The 14,216-nt window shown below is 49.2% G+C and overlaps 1 protein-coding gene across 1 annotated transcript in view; it reads right to left on the bottom strand.

Moving 5' to 3' along the window:
* The window catches only part of TMCC1 (transmembrane and coiled-coil domain family 1), an 87,906-nt gene extending 79,443 nt beyond the window's left edge, over nt 1–8,463 (bottom strand). Inside the window, exons 1-2 of the mRNA XM_074151462.1 lie at nt 8,372–8,463; nt 4,508–4,754 (exon numbers count right to left, since the gene is read on the bottom strand). The gene's annotated coding sequence lies outside the window, so the exon portion shown is untranslated. The remainder of the gene's footprint in view (nt 1–4,507; nt 4,755–8,371) is intronic.
* Between the last annotated feature and the right edge of the window lie 5,753 nt (nt 8,464–14,216).

Genomic DNA, 14,216 nt, shown 5'->3' with positions numbered 1-14,216 from the left:
CTATGTACCTACCAGGCAGGAGCAGTGGCCAGCTAGCCCTGGTGCCTCCAAGCGCAGCCCCAGCAGTCAGAGTACCTGCCCTGGGGTACATGGACACGTTGCCTGGCTGCTTCTCCAGCCGAGGAAGGGACCCGGCTCAGCCCCACAGCGGGCACTGGAAACCAGCCCAGCGCTGGCCGTCCATGAGCTGCTGCCACGCGGGAGCGGTGACATCCCCCTGTGCTCATCCAACACCCACACGTCCGTCCCAAGCACGCTGGGGTTACTGCCCTGCTTGTGCACCACTGTGGGAGCTTTTCAGCACAAATTTTGATATACCAGAAGTATGATCACTCTTCCACACTTACTTTTAATCACCTTTCGTGGCAGGGACATAATGAATATTTCACTGCAAGGTCAGACACATTCAACTTTGGCTAACTGGTCTTGAGAAGGCTTTTAAAAGAAGTAAAGGCCTACACTTTTTAGACTTATGCAATAAAAATACTGATGCCCATCTACAGTCCTTTTCTTCTAATAGATCTAATTATGCCTTTTTAGAGAGAACACACGCAAATTGCACAAACAGCACAGCTAAGCAGCCACACACACAAATGTGCCAGCTCTTCAATATCCACCTCCACATCCAACTGCACAAAGACAGTAGTTAACTCGGTGATTTTGGTATAAAGAAATTGGGCTTGACGACTGGCTTGCCAATGGGAATGAAGTAGTCATACATTTAAAGCCTCAGCCAAAATCAGAATGTTTCCTCCCACATTCATGGCTGAGTCCACATGAAAAAAAAAAAATCCACAAAATCTTTACCCAAAGCAGCACAAAAAGGGAGCAGATTTGTTTGAAACAAGGCTGAAGGTTTCCTGCCCCTGAGGAGATGCAGGCTTGTAACCAGAGCCAAAACCAAGCAAGACCCATGTTAACGGCCCCTTACAGAACCACTGTTGAACTTGGGGGTCCACCAGCACTCGCTTTCTGCAGAGCTCTTTCCAGCCAGCTGGGCCCCCAGCACGCACACAGGGTGGCCGCTCTATATACTTGCCAGGGGCCTACACAGGGGGGGCTCAGGTGACAGATGTCCTCAATCTAAACTGCCATCCTCAAAGCGACCGAGCAAGGTTAGAGACAGCGACAGTTCTTTTCTTTTTGAAACACATGCTTATCTTTCAAAGTCTCATATAACATGACCACAGAACAGAAAACCCATGCTATTCTAGCACTTCCTTAACAACCTTGCACAAAAAAAGGCATCTTTCAGGCAGCAGGGTTAAATCCAAGCTGATGCTAAAATCCACTGGATGTCTTCAAGTGACTCTGTGAATGTCATGTGACACACTAATTTTGCTTTAAAAAATAAATAAATGCTGTTTTCTTAAACTGTCTCAACCAGAGCAGACTCTTTTGAGAGGTGAAAACTTGAGACACTCACCAAGGAGTTAGACCAACACTAAACCAAAAACCACATTGAATTTTTTTCTTCTCACAGAAACTGAAATTGCACTGGAAGCATTTTAAGGACTTTGGTAAACCAGAACCAAAACTTACACTTTCAGCACAACAAACCATCTGAAAACCAACATTCCCAGCAAAAGCGTGACCAGCAGGGATGGCAAGTGCTCTGCAGTGCAGAAGCAGGAGCTGCTCCAGTCTTCCATCCCCACCACCAGCAACAAGCCCTCGCTCCCTGAGGACACTCCAGACTGAGCAGCCAAACCTCTCAGGTACTCGATGTGAACTCACCAACCTCTTCCCATTAGGAAAAGGCTCACATACCCAGCTCATGTTCTTCCCCAGCAAAGAACGGGATGTTAATTAACGGCCACTGAGCCACATCAGCCCGCACTTTCCCCTAGCAATGACAGAGGCAAACCCCACCATGGAGCCCTGCTTCTGGGGGAGCACCAGAGGAGGGGAGCACAGGGTTTGGCATCAAGCTGCAGCTCCCACACCGTAGCACCGTGAGGTTCCACTGGGACCACAGCTCACATCCTGCCTTTCCGGAGCTGAACACCAACAGCACCCCGGCTCCCACGGGAACGCTGAAGGAGCTAGAGGGCATCCCAGCAGAAAGCTGACGTGGCAAAGGACTGCAGTGCCACACACCCCAAAGGGACTGTCTTCCATCATCAACGCTCTCCCTTCATTAGTCAGTCAACCATTGCTGGCCAGAACCAGGTAAGTTCCATCACAACAGATCCTGACCAAAAGCCGCTCATTTTCCTTCCTCTAATTTTAACCATTATTCAGGCTCAGACTCACAGTGACACACTCCTCACAGACCAGTGATATCTCATCTTACTAAAGCATAAGATGCTCACCCAGAGCTCTGCAATAGGCAGTGATTTACAAGCACTGAGCCTCTATAGGTACAGTACTTGTGTCCATCCCAGAAAAGGCTACGGCCTTTTTGCTCCAAACTAGTATACCTGGAGATCATGAAAAACACATTTATATCCTAACAGGATAATCACCGTGGCAACCATCTTCCAGGAAAATAACAGCCAATAACTTCAGCACAAGGACAGGCCACTAAGGAATTCGTTAAGGGAGACCAACCAGCTCACACCAAACTGAAAAATACTGAAATCTGCCAAATTTCTCTCTGGAGGAACGGTAAGGAGGCACCTGCAAACTTCTTATCATAACCCATCACACATGTTGAATCAAGGGCACTCCCATCCGTCTCAACACCCAGTGCCTTTTAACATTCTTTGAAACTTTTTAGACAGCTTGTAGGGCAGTTTTAGGGCAACATTCTCCAGTGTACACAATTTCACCTTTCAGCCCATCTCTTCACATCAAAAGAAAACTTACTCTTATACTCAAATTCTTTGCCACTCTGCACATTAGTATTCACTTTTAGTCATGTGAGTTTGAATAATGAAACTGAAGTTATCGCAGACAACACTGAAATGATGCTTTTCATGAAACAGAATGTTTTACACAGGTCAATCTCATCTTACAGGTAAAGAAATAAAGCTTAATACCTTGCTCGGGGATATACAGTCAGGGACACAGAACCTGCGAATTCTTACAGGTTTCTGGAGCTACTGCAGGAATTGTTCAATTTTCACAAACGGCAGTTTTTTGGGGAAATGTGCACCAGTTTTAATTGATGGAATTACAGAGGCCGTAACTTATTTATATACAACTGAAAAAAAGGCACCTAGTTGGGTCACAGAGTCCACGTCCCTGGTACACTCCCTAAAATGCGCACCAAGATCGTGATGGGCAGCTCAGCAAACCATTTCACCCCTGAGGCTCTGGTGCGTTTCTCCGGTTTTCATGAAAGCAGCTCACAGGAAACAAACATACTGTTCTGCTCAATGCTATTTTAGTATAGTACCACCGCCAAACAGCAATGGCTAGGTTGGACTGAGGAACCTGTCTAACGTTTGCTGCGCCAAGTTCTGCCCACTGGTAAGAGGGACAATTCCCGAGCTGTCCCCCCTCCCCGATCCCAGCTCTGCTCGTAGCGGGGTGACGGGAGGAACAACTGGAGTGCAGGCAGGGATCCTTTCCCAGCACAGCACTCCCCTGCCAGTTAGTGTTTGCACCAGCATCACAGACACAGCCCGTTAATTTTCACATTAATTTTCCTTTAAAAAAAATAAGACTAATGAATAATTAGTCTCTTCTGGAAGACAGAGATGGGTTTGGCTACCTTTTGCTGTACCCCACAATTAATTGATAAGACTGCCACTGCCCTGGTGCGCCAGCATGAACACCTACACCACAGAAAAGATAACCACATCCAAGCAGTTTACGAAAGGAGAGTCAACAGATGATATCAGCGCACACTGGCCTCTCCTAAGCCCACACAGAGGAAGTTAGCCGACTTCCTCATTCCAGGTTTAGAATTCAATATGGAAGTACAAGATAAAAAGCCTTAAGGTAAAACACGGCTGTCGGTGAACTTCTGCACTGCTGAAACAGCTGAGGTTCTGCATCTTCTGTTACCTGGGTGGGACAAAGCTGCAAAGGCACAAAGCAAAGCCCACCCAACCCTGGTGGGTGGCTGTGACCCGTGCATAGGACGACAAGCGGACCTGCTTCTTTTCTAGCCTTATTGAAGATGCTTTCCAAGCCAAGGCAGGTATCCGAACACTGTATCTAACCACCACCACCTCCCAGGTGCACCTCAGTGACTACTTCACGTCTGTCACATGCTTGGAAGAAGAAAACCTCTACAGACCTTGGGGGCATTTAAGAACTGAAAGGGTGAGAGGAGAAGGCTCAGGTCATACAGCACAAGCAACTTGCTCTTCTAAAAGGAGTCTTTTGAATATTCCTACAGCAGGTTCAAACAAGCTCACTCTCCATACAATGCCAGCTGGATACTCTGGTGCTCCTACAGTCTCACTGTGCATATGTACACTCCATTGCTAAAACCATGAATAATGGTGCAGATCAATCTGAATCTAGAAAATGTATGCCTTGAGTTCTCTTCGCCCTGCAGTAAGATGGCTTTTTCTTCCCATTTGTTGTAAGTCGTAGTGGGCATACGTACCTCCAAATTGCTCAGGCTAGCTCGTCTCTTTGCATAGGTATGCTCACAGTTGTAATCCAAATGTCTTCAACAGAGGTCTAATATTAAAAATACTTAGAAGTACAAATTCCACGTGAAACGGGAAGGTCAGGGGAGGGAAGGAGATACGATTTATTGGCTTCTACATTTGCAGGCATCTGCAGTCAGTAGTGTAGGTCATTGTCAGAGTCAATCTTGGCAACAAAGCTTCTTTGTAGAGGAGAAAGACCTGCCAAAATTAACAACCATAGTAAGAAACACCATTAACATCTGATAAGCAACAAAACAGCACCACAGATTCAGTCTTCGTCAGAAAAAAGAAGTAACTCTTACTTGAAATACTGGGTTTCTGCTAGCTTTGAAGTATTTAAAAATTAGCAGCAGCCTCTGAAGTTACCTTGTATTCTGAGTACGTTACCCCAATACGTTACCTCAAGGAGGAAAATCCTCTAAGCATTCAGATAATGTTTGATCATAACAAAGCATTCAACACAACACCACACTGCAGGGTGCCTTGTTTCAGACAAACAGCTTGTGAGATGCCTGGATGTTCACTGCAGATTTTCACATAGGAACGCTTGTGTGACCAGTGCCAGAATAAAGAACTAAGCTGCTGGCCAAAACGAGGACCAGCACAGAGTGATGGAAGTCCAACACAGGACGGATGCAAGTACATCCCAGGGGACTTCCTGCATGGCATAAACATTTAGGAGTGTTGGTGTACTTCTTAACTTATCTAATTTGGATTTAAGTTAATAAAATGTAAACTGTTCAGGGCAGAAACCTTCTATTCTGTGTTTGTATTTCACACAGCAAGTCAGATTTAGGTTCCAAATCAAAGCTGCACAATGTTATTGTTTTTGTTATTTATTAAGTTTTTTGTATTTTTGGTAAAACAATAGGATTCTTCTTTACAAATAAAAAAGGTCATCTATTTTTACATTATCATAAAATGCTTCTGAAAGCATGAAGAGACTTCATCTTGTGAAAAAGACATTTAACTCCACACAATCACTCGTTTCCTCCTTCTTTCCTTTTCCTTCTGTGACCATTCTAACGTGCTTGGCCAGAGCAACAATTTTAGGAATTTGGAGCTTATATTCAAGCTTAAAGAATCAGCTCACCGTGCTGTGATGACATCCAGCATCTCGACCGTTTAGCAGTTTAAAGAATTTTAATTTTAAGTATTTAAATCCTAGCAGACTACTCAATTTCTAGCAGTGCTGACAGATCATGTCTAGCCTGTCACTTTCACATTTCATTCACATATCTTCACTTTTTCCAAAGATGCCGGTTTATCCACTATTAAACATTGTGCCAAGTTCACAGAATCACAGGGTGGTTGAGGCTGGCAGGGACCTCTGGAAGTCATCGGTCCAGCCCCCTGCTCAGGCAGGGCCACCTACAGCTGGTTGCCCACAAACCACTTTAACAAGTCTCATGTTAATACTGAAATACCACCCTCCCACCGGCCCTAGAGAGTTAACCTGAGTCCCCTATTACTTCTAAAGGAACTCACATCCTCATCAAGAGGGTACCATCTTCTCTAAGTCTTGCCAAGCAGTACCCAAGCACACTGCAGTAAGCTGCTCTCACAAAGTCTTAGAGGACAAGACATAAGGGAGCACCACTACTTTAGGGGTGAGGAGGAGACTTCAGGTACATCAAGGGGAAGCCACTCAGCCAGCTCACCTGTGCAACAGCTTAAACTCAGTGGTTCCAGCTCCCTAAGCCTCAGCTGCGGCTGAGGCAAGTGGAAAGCAAGTAGAGAGAGAAGACTCCTCCCCCAGACCTCTAAGCAAAAATTCCTAGAAACCCAGCCCAAGATATTATCACGCCAGTTATTTTTGAATGGTTCAAAAACAGTTCGCAGAAGACGGGACGAGATACTAACACAAGGTCCACCTAACTCCCGCATGAGCCGCAGCAGCTCGCTCCATGCAAACACCGGCAGCTTACAGACGGGCACCAAACCATTCCCCAGCCCAGAACAGGGGCTGACCTGCTAGATAGAACCATTTCCTAAAGAAAGTACCTCTTTAAACACACTGAAAAATAAAAAATTAGTCAATTTTGTACCTGAATTAGATGCAGCTTTAAATTATTAAATGCTATGATTAAATAAGATGTGAGAGAGCCCAAACCATGCCAGAGACCTGCTTAAAAAACAAAACCCAGCAATTTCTATATGGTACATAGTGGTGCTGGGGGCGGAACTTTTTAATGGCAAAAATCTTTTTTTTTTTTTTTAAATGGCATGAAAACCTGAAGTCCCAATTTATTTCTAATGCAAAATCTACAAAGTAGATCTTCCCCCATCTTCAGTTTGCTCCCATATTTTGAATGGCTTCCAGATGGGCTGCGTGGGTTTATCAGGCAGCTGAACTGGACACAGCGGATACAAACCTCCAATGAACTGTCCGTCTGGCACAGGAACCCTGCGAGGCTGTGGAGGTCACTGAGCCATGCAAGTCCCGCAAGCCGGGGGGCCCCACTGTCCCCAGCACCATGAGAGGAACCGTCCTCCCGGCTGGTTCCTCACCACCGGGTTTTTCCAGATGGACAAAGAATCTACCCTGAGAGGGGAGCATTGTCCTGTTGAGGAAACGCGAAGCCATCACAACACCTTGGCTTAGCTTAGGACAGGACGGGCAGTGCACAGCAAGGACAGCACCACGGGCTCAGGAGGACCCTCCTGCTCAGGTTCAGGGCTTTACTACTTCAACAGCCACGCCTGTAGCCCAGATGCGTGTTACGAAGGGCTTCCCCGATGCAGAAACATTTTATTTTAAGGTTTGTGGCTGATGGACTCCGTTGCTGACGCAGTGGTAGTTACGCTACTCCCCTCCTCCTCTACACTTCCACTCAGATCTTTATACCCTCAGTTCATGCCTTTACACCTTCTGCCCACCAAGAAGCCTCCTCCAGTTTCCTCACTGATCGAATCCTGCAGTGAAAGTGATGCCTCAACCCACAGCACCTGCGTTGTTGGCCACGCACCGCAGGGGTTCCTGGTGTCACCGATGACAGCAGTGGTTACACACAGGTTAAGCTGACAAACAGTTTCAGTTTGAAGCCTCATGACTTTGGGGCCCTGTAAAGCTCAGAAGCCACTGCTCCATCTCTGAAGTTCTCTAAAGGCCTGTCTCTGAAAACCAGCTTTTAGAACAGCAAAATTTGAGCTCACTTGCATGTCAGCACAACGAAGTAATCAGCATCTTAATTATCTCGTAAAAGACAGCTGAAGTAGGGAGGAACAGGTGAAGAACACACCCAAACTTTAGCAATCTTAAAAATCAGTGAGGTCGGGCACAGCCGACTCCTCCACAACAAAGAGCCCACGCACCGGCAGCGCCTTCCCAGACGTTTCTGCACGAAAATACCGGGCCCCGTGGCAGCCGAGGGCTGGGGCCCGCCAGGGCCCTGCGCCTGCCGCCGGGTCCGCCCGACGCCGGGCCGCGGCCACCCCCGCCGGGGCCACCTGCTCCCGGGCCCCGCGGCCCAGCCGCCCCGGTCAGCCCATTCCGGCCCGTCGGGGCCCGGGGGCTCCGAACCGGGCACAGGAAAACGGGGCGGGGGTGGGGCGCGAAAGCGCAGCCAAACAACAGGTCTTGAAGCGGGGGAGGCCGCCCGCGATAGGTGCAGCCGGGACCGCCGCGCCCGCCCCGGGGGGTTCCCCTCGGCCCCGGCTCGCGGGGTTCCTCAGACCCGGCCCGGCCTGGCAGGTCCCCCTGACCCCGGTCCGGCCCGGCCCGGCCCGGCCCGGCCCAGGTGGGGTCCCCTGAGCCCCGGCCCCGATCCGACCTGGCCCACGGGGTCCCCCCGGCCCGGCCCGCGGTCACTCACCGGCCGAGCGGGGTCGCCCCGACTGCGCCGCCGGCGGCAGCTCCATCCCCGCGCGCGCCGCCACACCGCTCGCCCCCGCCGCGCGCGACGTCAGCGCGCAACCTCGAGGGGCGGGGCACGCAGCGGTGACGTCAGCGGGCGGGGGCGGGGCGCGGCGAGAGAGCACAGCCGCTCCCCGGGCCTACAGGCCACGCCCCCCCCCGGGCGGTCACGTGCGGGCCGGGAGGAGGCGGCCGGTAGCAGCGGCCCGCCCCGTCTGCGGCCCCTTCGCCGAGCCCTTCCCCGGGAAAGACGGCGATGGCTCCTGTGTCCTCGGCAGCAGCCGGAGGCCCCGCAACGAACGGGGCGCGGCGGGGAGGCCCGGGGAGCTCCCGCCGACCGGAGGCCGCAGGGCCGGGCGTGGTGCCCGCCCGCCGGTCGCAGCTCTGTGGCTCGTACCTGCTGAGCGCCGGCCCGGTGGCGGCCCCCAGCGCAGCCCTGTTCGCTCTCCCGTCGCGTCTCCCACAGGCGCAGCTCGTCCCGAGCCCCCGGCCCGGCGCTCCCAGCCCTGTCCCGACGGAGGCCTCAGCGGAACGGCCCCGCCGCGGCTGAGCCCGCTCGGTGGCCGTCACTCCCGCTGCCCCGGTCCGGGCCTCCATCGCTCCCTTAGCCCTGGCCGAGCGGTGGCAGGGGCTGCGTGGTGAGGCCCCGAGGTCCCCGTGTGACAGCAGGCTGCGGGAGGGAGCCGTGGCCGGGACCGGGCTGCAGGCTGGTTGGTGACCTCTTCTGCCAGATGGAACGATGCTGGGGGTTACCGTGACCGTACGGAACCTTCTAGAACAGTCAGGCTGTATTGTTCGTATTTCAGAAGGGCTCCTTGATCAGCTGCTGCTGGTTTTGCACCATTGTTTTCATCTAATGGTGAGTTTGATGAAGTGCTCTGAGACGGCACCAAAGACCGGGATCTGGGAGCTGGCCTGACCGTCTCCCTTCCCCGGCACAGCAGCCGTACCCAGCGGGGCTCTGCTTGGCTGCCTGTAGAAGGCTGCACCCTTTCTGGAAGCTGATTCGATGGAAAAATTCACCTTGATCTGTATTTGTCTGAAGCAATTAATGTATTTTGCCACCAAAAAAGTTGGAATTTATACAACCCGACATTTCAAACCAGTGCTCATTACTTCTTATGGTTTTTACATGTAAAGCTCAAGAATTAATGAACACCAGCCAATATCCTTCCCACTCAAATCCCTCCCCCACCAGCCCCAGCTCTTTTCTGTTTCCCCCGTCCCTCCCCCTGGTCAGGCTCTGGTGTCCCCCGGAGCGGAGCCCGGCCGCACGCGCTGGGTGTGCAGGGATGGCAGCCCTGAACGCGGAACCCGAGCGCTGCCCCTTGGAGTCACAGTCACGGGGCGCGCGAGAGAGACACGGGCCCTGACACGCCGGGAGAACCTAAAGGCAGGAAATAAGAGCTGGTGGATCTTTGCCTACTAAAGCGAATATTCACCGCTGACACAGAGCTCGGCTGAGGAGCGAGGAGTGTGACGATGTGTCCTCTCCCGGGGGCCTCTCCCTCCTTACCCCCTCCCTTCTCCAACGCTTCAGTGCTCAAATAAGCTGCTGCCTCTGCACAAACAGTTGGTCACCTCAGGTCCGGCCGGGCGTTGTGTGGTCTGCAGGACTTGGAGGAAACAAGGACAGTTTATTTAAAGCTGACGGGAACTCTGTTCCTTCCCCCTTCTCCTAAAAAATATCTTGCAGAACTAGTATGAGATCTTTTAAAATTTCTCTTTAAACAATTTTTCACCTCTCCCCCTTTTCAAAGCGGAATAACCAAGTGCTGGGATCTCGTGTCAGCACCTGAGAACAGAGAGCGGGACTGACCAAAAGCAGCAAGACCGGCTGAATTTCACTGGCTGACAACGTAAACAAATAGCATACATGGTGGCATTTATATTCAAAATATTTATTAATTCATTTTTATTTATTAAGAACAAATATCCAAGTAACAAATTGTTAGTGTTAGATCTCCAGTCAACATTACATTTGGCTTTAAACACAGGAGTCTAGTAATTACAACATGATTAAGATGTCAGATTCAAAAGTTCCCAGGAAATCTGTGGCTTTAGACAACACACAGAGGTGATGAACCAGGTAGCCAAGGAAGTAATTAGAGTACAGTTACCCCTCTCTGCAGGTACTGGGTATTGATGTTTTGGTTTATTAATTATATTCCTTCTCTACATACTTTCTAATAGGACTTTCTGCAATATATTTCTACATATTTGATCTTGTACTCTGTAATTAATTTTAAAAAAATATTTTGTATTCACTAATTCAAAGAGGAGAACACTGCAAATCTACAAACAGGTATTCAGAGCATGGCTTTTATCTCATAGCTTTGTAGCATTTTCTCTGTTTTTTCAGGACAACTGAAGCCAAAGGGGCTCAGTATCTTTGACAGCCAGGCAGCACCATGTTCCTGTGCACGCACCATCCACATCTTCAGACCTACCTGTACCTGTGGACAGGAGCCAACACTTACTGCAGAGCCTTCTGCTCTGGACACTTCTCTGAGATGTCACTGTGACAGAGCTTGAGAGCTTCAGGTGATCAATGTGCCAACTTAAGATCGGTTCACTTCTCACACAGGAGAAAACATTTTGGTCCTGGCTGGTCTCTGTTCAACACAGTGGCTTGTGCCAGGGCAAAGGGAATGCACAAAAAGCACAGCAGTTATTTTCCTGAGCAGGTGGCATAAGCACAGCTCTTAATGCTCATTTGCACAGGAAAGTCCTGGGACAGGCCGTGGGTCTAGATCCAACACAGGAGGATGAAAGTTGGGCTGAAACGCCAGAGCAAAGAGCTTGTGTGGGGCTGAAACTGGGGAGGGTCTCTTTGTGCTTCTATCAATTGATTTTGATTCCTGCAAGGGAATAAAAAACACCACCGGCTTGTGGACTGATGAGATCTACCTTTCTATGCCTTCCTCAAAGCACCACTTACTTACACTGCCGTAGTCAGTTCTTATGGTGCCACCCTTGGTTTGTCAGCCCAGCCTTCAGTAAGAGGAGAGTCCCCAGCCTTACAGATGTGAACCATTGTACCTCCAGATGTTGGGGGGTTTATTGGTCCTGGTCTTGTATAATTTTTGCTCTTTCAATTGGGAGTTGCTGGAAGGAAACCAAGTAGCAGACTGAGGACAGATGTGAAATAACCAGGTGAATTGAATGTAACGGAGTGATAAATTACATTCAGATTAAAGTTTAGTTCTTTAATCTCCAGTCACTATAGAAACTAACCCTGCCTGACTGCTGGGTTACCATTTCAGAAGCACCAGCAGGCATCAGCCATACTGCCAGAAATGGTGAATAAAGGACATGAGCTACCCTGGGAGTTTGTTATGGAGAGAAACACAAGCTCATGAGGGCAGTTCTGGTTAGAATTGTGAAAAATCTTTACTGATCTGACCTGGAATAAATGTAGCTTTTAAATTATCATCAGCTCTCAGGGAGGCCTTACAGCAAACCATGAGTTTGTTTTGTGACTGATGTCTTCCCAAACTCTGATTCCCTTTACATTCACATGGCAATTTCATTCCTTCTCCACAGCGTCAGAAGACATGGCTAAATTACAGACATCTCCCAATACACGTGATGCAGTTCAGTTTTGCAGTGCTTTCACAATGAGGGAATTATTACTTTGCCATGTACCAACAGCTGGGGATAGGGTTCAGAATGATACTGGGCAAAGAGAGGAGAAAAAAGGATTTTTTTAATGGATCACGATGTCCAGTGTTTTGCAAGGTGTTACCTTACAGGGTTTGGATGCCAGGCTGTTCAACGTAGGCTGAGCACGGGCCTGCTTGTGAACCTTCTGTTCACCTTGAAGTGAACCTTCTGGCTTCAGAGTTGGACAAGTTTTCAAGTTTAACTCCCAGATTCATAGAGTGGTGGACCCCAGCATTTCAAAGCTGAGACCACATCCCCCTGCAGTGTGGGTGAGCTCAGTGTGCCCCATTTAGTCTGCTGCTATCTGTCCCTGCAGCCACAAGTGGCTCCCAGACAAGCTGGACCAAGGCCCAGAGAAGATCCTGGTGCCCCATGCCCCATGGGCAATGGGAGCTGGGGGACAGCTGCCCTCCAGTTGCCCACGCCTTGCATGGGGGCACCCCAGCTCCCAGCATCTTTCCTCTGGCAGGGTGTGCTCCTGGGCCGGGCGCCAGCAGTTCTCTTCCCATACAGTTCCTGTAGTCGCTGGTCAGAAGGACCCCGCAGATACACTGCGAGTTACTGGCCTCCAACTAGACATCTTGGTGCTGATCACCACCTTCTGGGCTCGGCCATTCACTCAGTTTTCAATCCACATCACTGACTGCTTACCCAGCCCATACATCTACAGTGTGTCTACGAGGATCTTAGAGGAGATGGTGTCAAAGGCCCTTCTGAAGTCCAGGTAGACACTATCCACTGCTCTCCCCTTGTCTACCAGGCCAGTCATTTCATCGTATAAGTTTATCAAGGCAGTCAAACATGACTTCTCCTTGATGAAGTCATGCTGACTACTCCTGATGATTTTCTTGTCCTTATTGTGTCTGAAAATGGTTTCCAGGATTAGCTGCTCCATCACATTGCCAGGGACTGAGGTAAGACTGACCAGTCTGTCATTGCCTGGGCCCTCCTCCTCGCCCTTCTTGAAAAATAGGAATTCTTGAAGATAGGAGTGACATTTGCTTTCCTCCAGCTTTTGGGCACTGCTCCCAGTCACCATGATCAATCAAAGGTTATTGAGAGTGGCCAATGACATCTGCCAGCTCCCTCAGCACTCCTGGGTGCTTGCTATCAGGGCCCATGGACTTATGGTCCAGTTTGCTCAAGTACTCCCTGACCTGATCCTCTTCCACCAAGGGTACATCTCCCTTGGTCCAGGCTTTCCCCCTGGTCTCTGGGACCTGGGGTTCCTGAAGGTCAGTCTTTCTAGTAAAGACTATAGCTTGAAATGTCCTTAAAAGGACAGTTTCAGCATATCAGAAACACTCGATCCAACCTGGGGTGTATCAGAGCAAAAGCATATCCCCAGTTGGGTATTAAAGGGGTTGTAATTTCATTTTCTGGCTCTTGTGACTAAATTGCTGCAGCTTTGCTCTTGTGGTCCAGAAATCCTAGGGAGCCTTCAATGAAATTACAGCTTGTTATAACCTGAAGGGTGCACTTTACTCTCTAGATAATGGTGCAATACAATAATATGATGAAAAATAAAGTACTTCCATTTGCAAAGTGCTCTGTCTCTTGTAAGTGCTTCAATCCAGCCAAGGAAGTTAATAAAAGAAAAGTAATTAATGCAAATAGTAATAAAAATTTAGCCTTTTCCATGTGGCATTTCCAAACAAGTCAGCCTCATATCTTGCTCTTGAGCCAGACAGGTATGATCCATCCCCTCTGTAGAGAGAGATGCTGTATTAAAACCTGTGACATTGAGCTGAAAGAAAGTTTGTCTTTCACAAACACTGATGCCTGTGGCTCAGAAACGTGCACAGTATCATCCATTTGCCTTTCACCAAAGAAGCAGAGAGGACAGCAAACAACCAGCTGAGTATTTCAGAATTTTTCAAGAAAGTTATTCTGTGTCCTTCCTCATGAGGATGCCAACAGAGCAATGAGTTACTGGGATACTTTCTCTGCTGGTGTGTTTCTCTGGCTTCAAAGGAATTACAACAATAAACCAATGGACTATCAGGCTCAAACCACTCGTGTCCCCACAGAATGAGGAGGACAGTTCATTTCTGCATTATCACATTCTTTTCCAGATCACTAGGAATGAGGGAGGGGAGGAGAGAAAGGAATCTTTCTCTGAGTATGTGCATGCTTAC

This window comes from Numenius arquata, chromosome 8 (genome assembly GCF_964106895.1).
Source record: "Numenius arquata chromosome 8, bNumArq3.hap1.1, whole genome shotgun sequence".
In the NCBI taxonomy this organism is placed as follows: Eukaryota; Metazoa; Chordata; class Aves; order Charadriiformes; family Scolopacidae; genus Numenius; species Numenius arquata.
This window is presented reverse-complemented; position numbering and strand designations above follow the sequence as displayed.